Here is a 9,242-nt window from a genome sequence, read left to right as displayed (position 1 = left end):
AAAAATCAATTTAAAATTTAAATAAAACGCACGTGTCTTATGTTTTGATGTTTTAAAGGTGCAAATCAACAATAAAATTAATTAATTTTAAAGAATTAAGATTTTGAAAATAATTTGCATTTTTTATGAAAAATTGAGAAAAGTGTTGATTAAGTTATTTGAGCATTTTATTTTAGTTATTTAAGAATAGTTATTAATTAATTAATCTAGGGGATCTATTATGTATAAAATTAATTTAGGATTTGGAATATTTATCGGTTTTTGTATTACAAGCTTCTCTTACTTTAACAAATTAAGGGGTTTATAAATACAGATGTTATTTTATGGCGGCCACCATGAATTTAAAGTATTTAAATAATTTTAGTTTAAAAATTACCTGAACTATTGCCTATTTTTTACCCTTTCACTATTGAAATAAGTATTGCAAAGATAGAATTTTTCCGACTTCGAATTCAATATCATTGGTCCCAATTGTCTTAGTTAGAAACACAATTTTTATAAATCACTAAAAGAAGTATGCAAAGTAGTACTGAATGGTTGACAACAATTTCATATGGAAAGCATTGGATGTTTTTAAGATGTCATTTAAAATATATTGTTACACTAATTCAGTGCGGCATTCAGTGAAATCCACAAGTTCCATTGAAGTTCAATTCTAATTATTTTTCAAAAATTTTTAATAACATATAGACATGTATGGGACCTTAAAATTATGTCGTTTGTTTCAGAGCATAATTTAGTTATACATGGTATTTATTATATGAAGGGCTCAGAAGCAGAGTGGCGTAAGCCACAATGTGGATTATGCCACTTTGCTTTTGAAAAATTAGAAAATTTTTACAAAATCAAAAAATTTTTACAAAAGCAAAAGTACGTTTGTGAAAAATAAATAGGAAAAAAGCTATTTCGAAACTGGACACTAATATTACTGATTTTAGAAGATGTACATAACCGATTGCACCAAAAAAAAATTTTTTTTTATTTGTAGCTTACGCCACTCTGCTTCTGACACCCTCATATAATATAATCATTTGGTTTTGGTATATCACATGTTTTTTATTTAAATTGAAATTAAATTTTCAAAAAATATTTTAGTTTTTATTTTAATGTCGCAACCTCGTATATATCTGTTATGCAAATTTTTAATAACTGATTTACAGTAGTAAAATTATTTACAGTTCCAATAATTGATCCTATATTCTTTGTAATTCCAATATTCGGTCACATATGGCATGAATTTTCTTTTAATAAATAGTTTTTTTAGTTATAACTTAAAACATCTTTGAAAACTTACATATTATCTAACTGCTTTAATACATAATATTATATTCCTACATTTACACTTATATTTGGAAACCAAATACAATATGGGACAATTTCAATATATTTCTTTTTAAAGAAAACAAACTGGTAAACCACTCATATGTAATAATTAGTGGCACTTAATAAAATTTATATTAAAAATTTCATAATTAATTATATTTTATTGAATTTCAACATTATAGTGTCTAATAATATTACCTTATTTGTATTAAATTTCATAAAATTTATTATATGCGATCATTTGGATGACCCACCCAGTTTACAATCCACTAGTAAATTTCACTATAAATCTCTAAAATGTGAAAAACATGTGGTTTCAAATTTTACTTTATAATATTTTATTAATAATAAATATGTGTTGCGTTTTTAACACCTTTTATCCGTAAATAATAAAAACATACATATTTGTTTTTATACATATACATATATATGTATTAAATTCCAATTTAATAAACACCAATTTCTAAGCTATTTTTAAAATTTTCTTTTATAAAAATTTTGATTGTCTTCATAGTATCATAATGTAGGAGTCCGGAAATATTCAAATATAAAGTATATGAGAGTTAAAATTTCTTATATAATCAAATAGAAATCGATAATATTAGTAAAATTTTATTTTATTAGTTAATCTCGTAATTTTCTTATATTTATGTATATATAGATAGTACATGTGCATATACTAACTATTAATTTAGCCTACAATGAATTTTTAAAATAAATCATGAGAAAAATATTTTTTATTTTAAACCTTGTATTTAATTTTTAAATCGCACTGTAATTTATTTGGCAGTTTTTATTCACACTGTTATACAAATATTACTCTATATAAATTCTTTATTATATATAATAATATTGTGAAAAATATAGTAAAAATATAATATTATTAAAAATTTTTATTAATTTTATGAATTAAAACCGGTGGAAATTTAATAAAGAAAAAAATAAAGAGAAAAAGAAAAATTTTACTAAATTTTTTAACTTAATCAACTTGTGTATTCTACTCAATAAATTCTATTTAAAATTTAATATTTTAAGGAAATACATAATAATATATACATGAAATACAATATACTAACATATTAAAATTAGTTTCCGACTTATTTTATTAGTTTATATATGTACGTATGTTTTGCTAAAATATTTGATATTCTGGGACAGAAATTTCGCAAAATAATAATAATTTATAAAATTAATTATTATAAAAAGAATGAGTGTATTAGAATTTCCAGAAAATCGAAGGCAAAATTTGATCCATTTGCATCACAATATTTTAATCACATTTCCAAAAAAAAATGTACTTATGAGTTTTATTCAGTCGTCGTCTGTCCTTTTGCTCCGATAACATTTTTGTGCAAAATGTTTATTCGAAAGCATTATTTCTGCATATAGATCAAATTTTTGAGTATCGGTCCTCCTCGTCGAACCATGTTATATCCTTTCAATGCCATGAAAATATGTACACAAATTTTTGACAAGCTTACGTGTAACTATCAGGAATTCTTTTCCACCATCATATGAATGCTTGAAAATAATCGGTTTAAATCCATTTTTAATTAACAGTCGGAATGACTAGCACAATATTTTCTTCTAAATCGGTGCAAAATTATATAGAAAATAGATTTTACATTCTATTCAATGGACCTGTGTTACAATTTAGTTAGACGCAGTACGATAAGTATATAATATTAAATTTTATTTTTAAAAGTTTTTTTTTGTCCTGCTTTACTCCCCTTGGGAGCATAGGGTTTCCCTAAAGCTTCTCCAACCAACTCTGTTAGGGGCCATTCTTTATACTTTTGCCCATGTCATGTTAGCCGTGGCGATTTCTTTCTTTATTGTTCTTGGTAACGTATTCATTGGCCGTCCCACAATTCTTCTTCCATGCGTATTCCACTCCAATACCTGTCTGGCGATGGTTACAGGAGGGCATCGCAATGTATGGCCTATCCATCTCCATTTTTTCTTCTTTATAACTCTTGCTCTTGGTTCTTGGTGGGTTAAAGCCCAGAGGTCTGTGTTGCTGACTCGTCTGGGCCAGAATACACGGCAGATGATCCTTAGGCTCGAATTTATGAATACCTGCATTTTATTTGTGCATTCATTTTTCACTATGTGCTTCGTATCTATCATATGCTTCGGAACCATACAACATGACCGGCTTCACACATGTGTTGAATATTCTTAGTTTTGTATTCCTGATTTTTAAAAGTAAATGTGCTATTTTAAAAATCTACTACATTTTCACCCTAAAAACAAGGAATAGTAATTTTATTACAAAACTAAATCACAAGTAAAAAATTTTTGATCTAAAGATTCACATATTTTTATTAGGATTTATACGTGTACATAAATAACTCCCACTAATTAGTTTTACTTCGATTCGTTTTAAATTATAAAGAAAATAAAAGTTTACAACATTGTTACCTATGTATTTATTTTTTATATTTGTAAATTTTGAACTATTTTAATTATAGAGATGAATTTTAGTTCATATCAAATTTTGTAAACCCTTGAGCTGTTTTATAATTTTGCAGAAAATTTTTGAAAATATTGCAAATTAATTATAAAAATTTATAAATTTTATTTTTAAACTGAAATTAGCAAACAATTTATTAGGTAATAAGAGAGGATTTTGAATTTTCTATAATTGCAAAAATGTATTGATGTGTGTTTATCATTATTAATAGTTCGTAATAGAGTATAAGGCCTGTTAAAATGTATCATCTTTTAGTATAGTATGAATGAAGGAGTTGAAATTGTGCAAAATTCAATGATAGATTTTCTAAATGTGAAAATTTTAACTGCATCTAGTCAAATTTTTGTAGTAATGAAATCGTATATCAGTTATTCATAAGTTTTAAGGGGTAAATCTTTTATAACATTTAACAGAACTTATTTAATATTTTTAAAAGAATCTTGGCATTTAAATGCTTAAAATAGCTTTCAAATTATAGAACATTAAAATACGGGTTTTACTGTCATATTTATATTTGAATTTAAAATCAAAATTGCAATTACAGCAAAGTCATGACTCATATTAAATTTATAAATTTTAATCGACATTTAATTATTACAATATTACAAAAAATTGATTATTTTATAAAAATTTAAAAGGTATGTAATTTTCACAACAAAACTTTTATATTTTTTTTTTATTTCAATTTAATAATAACATTTTCGATTTCGTACTTTTATAATATTTTGTCAAAACGTAACAGACATTGACGTCTAAATAACATAAAATATCAAAATCACGATTTACGGTACAATTTTAAACTACACCATAATAATTTTATATAATCAAAAATAATAATAACATGTTATAAAAGATTTAATATTGTTATATTTTAAATTACAATTTAATTTTTGATTGATTTTATATATATATCGTTCAACTATCAATTATCGTAAATTACAAGTAAATATACTATATATATTTATTAAGAAATGAGAAACCTAATCAAATTGAAATTTTATAAATATTCAATTAAAAAAAAAAAAAATTGATTATAGCAATTTTGAGTGCATGTTACAAATACATTTAGATTTGAATGTTATAAATGTTATACAAAGTTAATTTTGTGCAACACGCACTAATCACTATACCTTGCTGTTATTGGAAATTATTTATTGAATACACAAATCTACAAATAAGATGTAGGAGACATGATTATAGAAAATCGAAAATTGTTTTTTAATTTGGTATGGCAATTTATTTATTTTATTAGCCATATAGCTATATATTGACAATTTATAAAAGATTTTTGATTAAATAAAAATGTTGCAAGAAAATTTCAATTAGGAAATTCATAATATTTTAAATTTTTCCAAATATTTTTAAGCTTTTACACAAAAATTTTAAATTAATTTTTGATTTTAAATTTTTTATTATTTAAATGCATATGCAACTTTAAAAGTCTTTGAGTCGGCCTATAATGAAATTATTAAATTATTCAATTTACAAAATTTTTATGATAATTTAAAATTGTGACCGTACCAGGAGATTAACCATTTAAGAATAACCATTTTATTAAATCTATTAATAAATTTATAATTTTGAGAAAACTTTTGGGGTTTTTGGAAGACCATACTCATATATTTTGAAAAAAAAACTGAATTAACATTTTAATCAGTCATAAGAAATTCTTAATTATGCTGAAATGAAATACAAAAAATTTGTTTAATTAATATGATCGATAACAATTACTATATTTAATATGTGCATAATGTGAAAATGTTATAGATAAGCGTTTCTCAAAATTCATGACAAAGTGTCTACAACAATTAATAGGCAATGATTTCGTGACCCCCCTCCTCTCGTTAAATTTTCAAATTTTTGCGTTGATAATGTAATCAAAATGTTAAAGTTATGCAAGTGCTACACATATTTATTAAGTATTAAAACTAAAATAATTAGTTCAAATTCATTTTATTACAATACATAATAAATATTAAAAATACACTTACACTTTATTTTTATGGATATTAAGTCTTAATGTCTTTTATATTGTTCAAGTTCCTTAATCAGCTTATCCACTCCTCTTCTACCTATCCCATTTGTATCCCATTTGCATATCCGTATAGGACAAATATTCAGAAAAATAAAAAATTTTATTTTTTATAAATAATTTTAGGCAATTGTACAACGAATAACATTTAGAATTTATGATTTTTTAAATAACACAAAAAATTTTTACGAAAATAAATAAATTAATTTACAAATTTAAAGGAAAAAAATAATAAATTTTATTCATTATCAAAAATATACGAGTTATGTGTGAGTGTACTCATCGCATGCAGTGTATGCGGTGTACAATAGCTCAATGGTTATAAATAAATAAGGGAACTTCTAATTAATTTGTAGATTATTTTTAAAATTTCTTATTGAGTGGTCGGAGTTTACACCCTAAACATTATTTTAAAACCCTAGCATTGTTCGTGCGGTAAAAGTTTAGCAAAAAAGAAAGCAGTTCGTCATTTAATTTCAAATTTAAACAATTTAATGTTTTATGTCTGAACCCCATATATTTCATTGTGAAGTCCTTAAATCACATGTTCAATAACAATACTAACAATAGCCAATACTGATCTGATCCACCCGGTAAATATAAAGAGCATAAATAAATAAAAATGCTTTAGCCAACAAAATTAATGAGTTTTGATAAAAATTTTTATTTTAGCTTAGCTTTATTAAAAAAGCACATTTGTGTTTCTTTTTTCTTCTGTTTTTATTTTTATTTTTTAATCAATTTATCAAATCTTAACGACTGAATAACTTTTATTTTGAGTATTTTAACTCTTAATTTTTTTATGAATATTTTAAAATTTTTTTGATTTTTCTATAGAAATATTCTTTTGTTTTGAAAATAAAAGCTATAAAGAACTTTTTTTAATCTTGTCACATGCTGTAAAATAAGCGTGTATTCAAATTTTATTGCTCTTTCATATTTATATTTAATGACGTCAAATATGCAAGTTATTTTTAGGTTTCTTACTTAAAATTTAGGAAATAAAATTATAAATTTTGCACAAAAGAAAAACAACAAGAAAAAATAAAATTTTGGAAATCCGATTGTAATTAAGAGGATCACATCATCCCTAAATTTTTCTTCTTATATGCGTGTACTTTTAATCTTCATCTAAAGGGGGGCTTATTAAATGTAAGAGAAAATGGGGGAGTTGCAAATCGTTTTAGGTTTTCACTTTATATTTAGAATATATTGAGGAATTCTAAACAATGTACCAGTTATGTGTAAAATTAAAAAAATTTAAATTTTTAAAAATTTTGTGGCTTAAAATTTTATTTTTTATCGTACAGAGATTAATTTTAACAGAACACAATATTTATTGCATATGCTGCGGGGCTACATATTTTTTTTTTTTGTCAATAATTGTTTATAAAAAAACTACTCAGTTAGTTTTTAATATTGGAATTCCAAAATATTAATTGAACGTAATTAGTCATGGTTTGTGGGTCAATCTCTAACTGTTAGCGATATTTTATCGTAAAAAATTTGAAAATTTTCATTAAGATTTTCATCAAGTATAAAACATCGGAACCTATAATGATGTTTTCTATCTTTTCATAATAAGGAAGTGATTGAAGCGTGGAGGTGGGAGGGAAGGTAGATGGTACTATTCTAATTATAACAATGTCAATATATGTCAAAATATTAATAATATTTATTCAGTTTAATTTATTTATTTTTACTAAATGTAGGGTATGCAATATTTCACTATTACCATATCGCACCGAAAATTTCACTAGTTGAATTTTTAACGCGAAATTTCTTAATAAAGAAAAGTTTTTCACCATTTTATTTTATTAGCACTTTTCCAAAAAATTTTTGAAAAAAAGTGCTTATTAGTTACACTCTGTCCGTCCGTCCATTATCCAGTCTTTTTTTTCCAAATTTTTGATTTGGTTTTTCTTCTAGACCCCAGTCTATAGAAGCCTAAAATTTTAGGGGCATTTAAACATTAACAAAGAGTTCATTTCGTTAGAAGAAAATTTTTTTCCATCTCCACCCCGTCTCAAGTTATCGCCTCTTGAAATTTTAATTTGAATTTTTGACACCTTATATTTCCGAAACCGCAAGCTTTTTCAAATTTCTATAAACACGAAAAGCTAACGGTAAATTCCATTACATTAAAAAATATAATTATTTTTCTTAACTCACACAATTAACCCTTAAAATCGAGCATTATGTTAACCCCACTTTATATTAATTTTTGCCTTATTTCAAAGACTGCATAAATCGTTCATCCTAAATATATGCAATCCTAGAAATAGTTTTGTATATGAATGAAAATAATTTTAATAGTGTGATAAGTATGCATAGACTGTATTTAAAAGCAGAATTTTCACTTGTTGAAGGGAAAAGTGCTACAATACAAACCATTGGTTTGACTCAACTTTATTTTATTTTTATTCACCATTAATTTGTTTTCTACCACTTTTTTTTTTAGTTTAAAGTGTCTTCTTCTTCACACCCCCACGTCGAATACAAAGCCAAGATAATTATTTAAATTAATTGAGTTAAACTGTTTGACATTATTATTCATTGAATTCATTTATTTTGAATATTAAGAAATTCTACATTTTCTTAATTTTAATTATTTTTTAATATTGTTCCTGGTCTAAATTTCTTCTCCATATAATTTGCGTTCATATAAAAGATTTTTATTAAACTGCAATATAAATTATAATTATCTAAGCTATTAGCTACTTATAATAAGAAATATTTTTACATAAGAAAAAAAATTTTCACAAAACTAGTAAAAATTGTTATTTAAAAATATTGAAGGCGTTCTAAATACAAAAAATTTCTTCATTAACAATATTTAACACGTAAAAGAAGAAAACATCACAAACAAACAAACAAACAAGGTAATTATTTTCAAAAAATAAAAATAAAAATGGAAATTTAACATTAATAATAATCTACATTTATTTTTCAAATAAAATTTATGAAATTTGAAATTTCATCACTTATCCAAATTTATATTATTAAACATATACAAATTAACAATCTCTCATTAATATAAAATATTTCAATATTGTAAAAATTTAGGTGGAACCTGAACCAAATCATGTCTGTAGAAAAATTCGGATTGATTAGATGCGTTAATAATTTTCTATTATTTAAGAATAAAGAAAATAATAAAATTAAGAAATAAAATTTAATGTAAATAAATTTAAATTTCAAAATAATTATGTATGTCAAAAATAATTGCAAGTTCTCAATTGAAAATCATAAATTGAACAATTGATCTGGAAAACGTCAATCAATTCATTTCTTTTTACTTTCTGTTTCAATTCATTTACGTACAAACATAAAATCGATTATCAAAAATACATTATATTAATGATAAGTAAATTGACAGATAGCTATAAAGTAATTCGAATTTATTTTGTT

The sequence above is a fragment of the Condylostylus longicornis genome, unplaced genomic scaffold, assembly GCF_029603195.1.
Source record: "Condylostylus longicornis isolate FDR11 unplaced genomic scaffold, ASM2960319v2 ptg000048l, whole genome shotgun sequence".
In the NCBI taxonomy this organism is placed as follows: Eukaryota; Metazoa; Arthropoda; class Insecta; order Diptera; family Dolichopodidae; genus Condylostylus; species Condylostylus longicornis.
The sequence above is the reverse complement of the archived record's forward strand: the minus strand, read 5'-3'. Positions refer to the sequence as shown.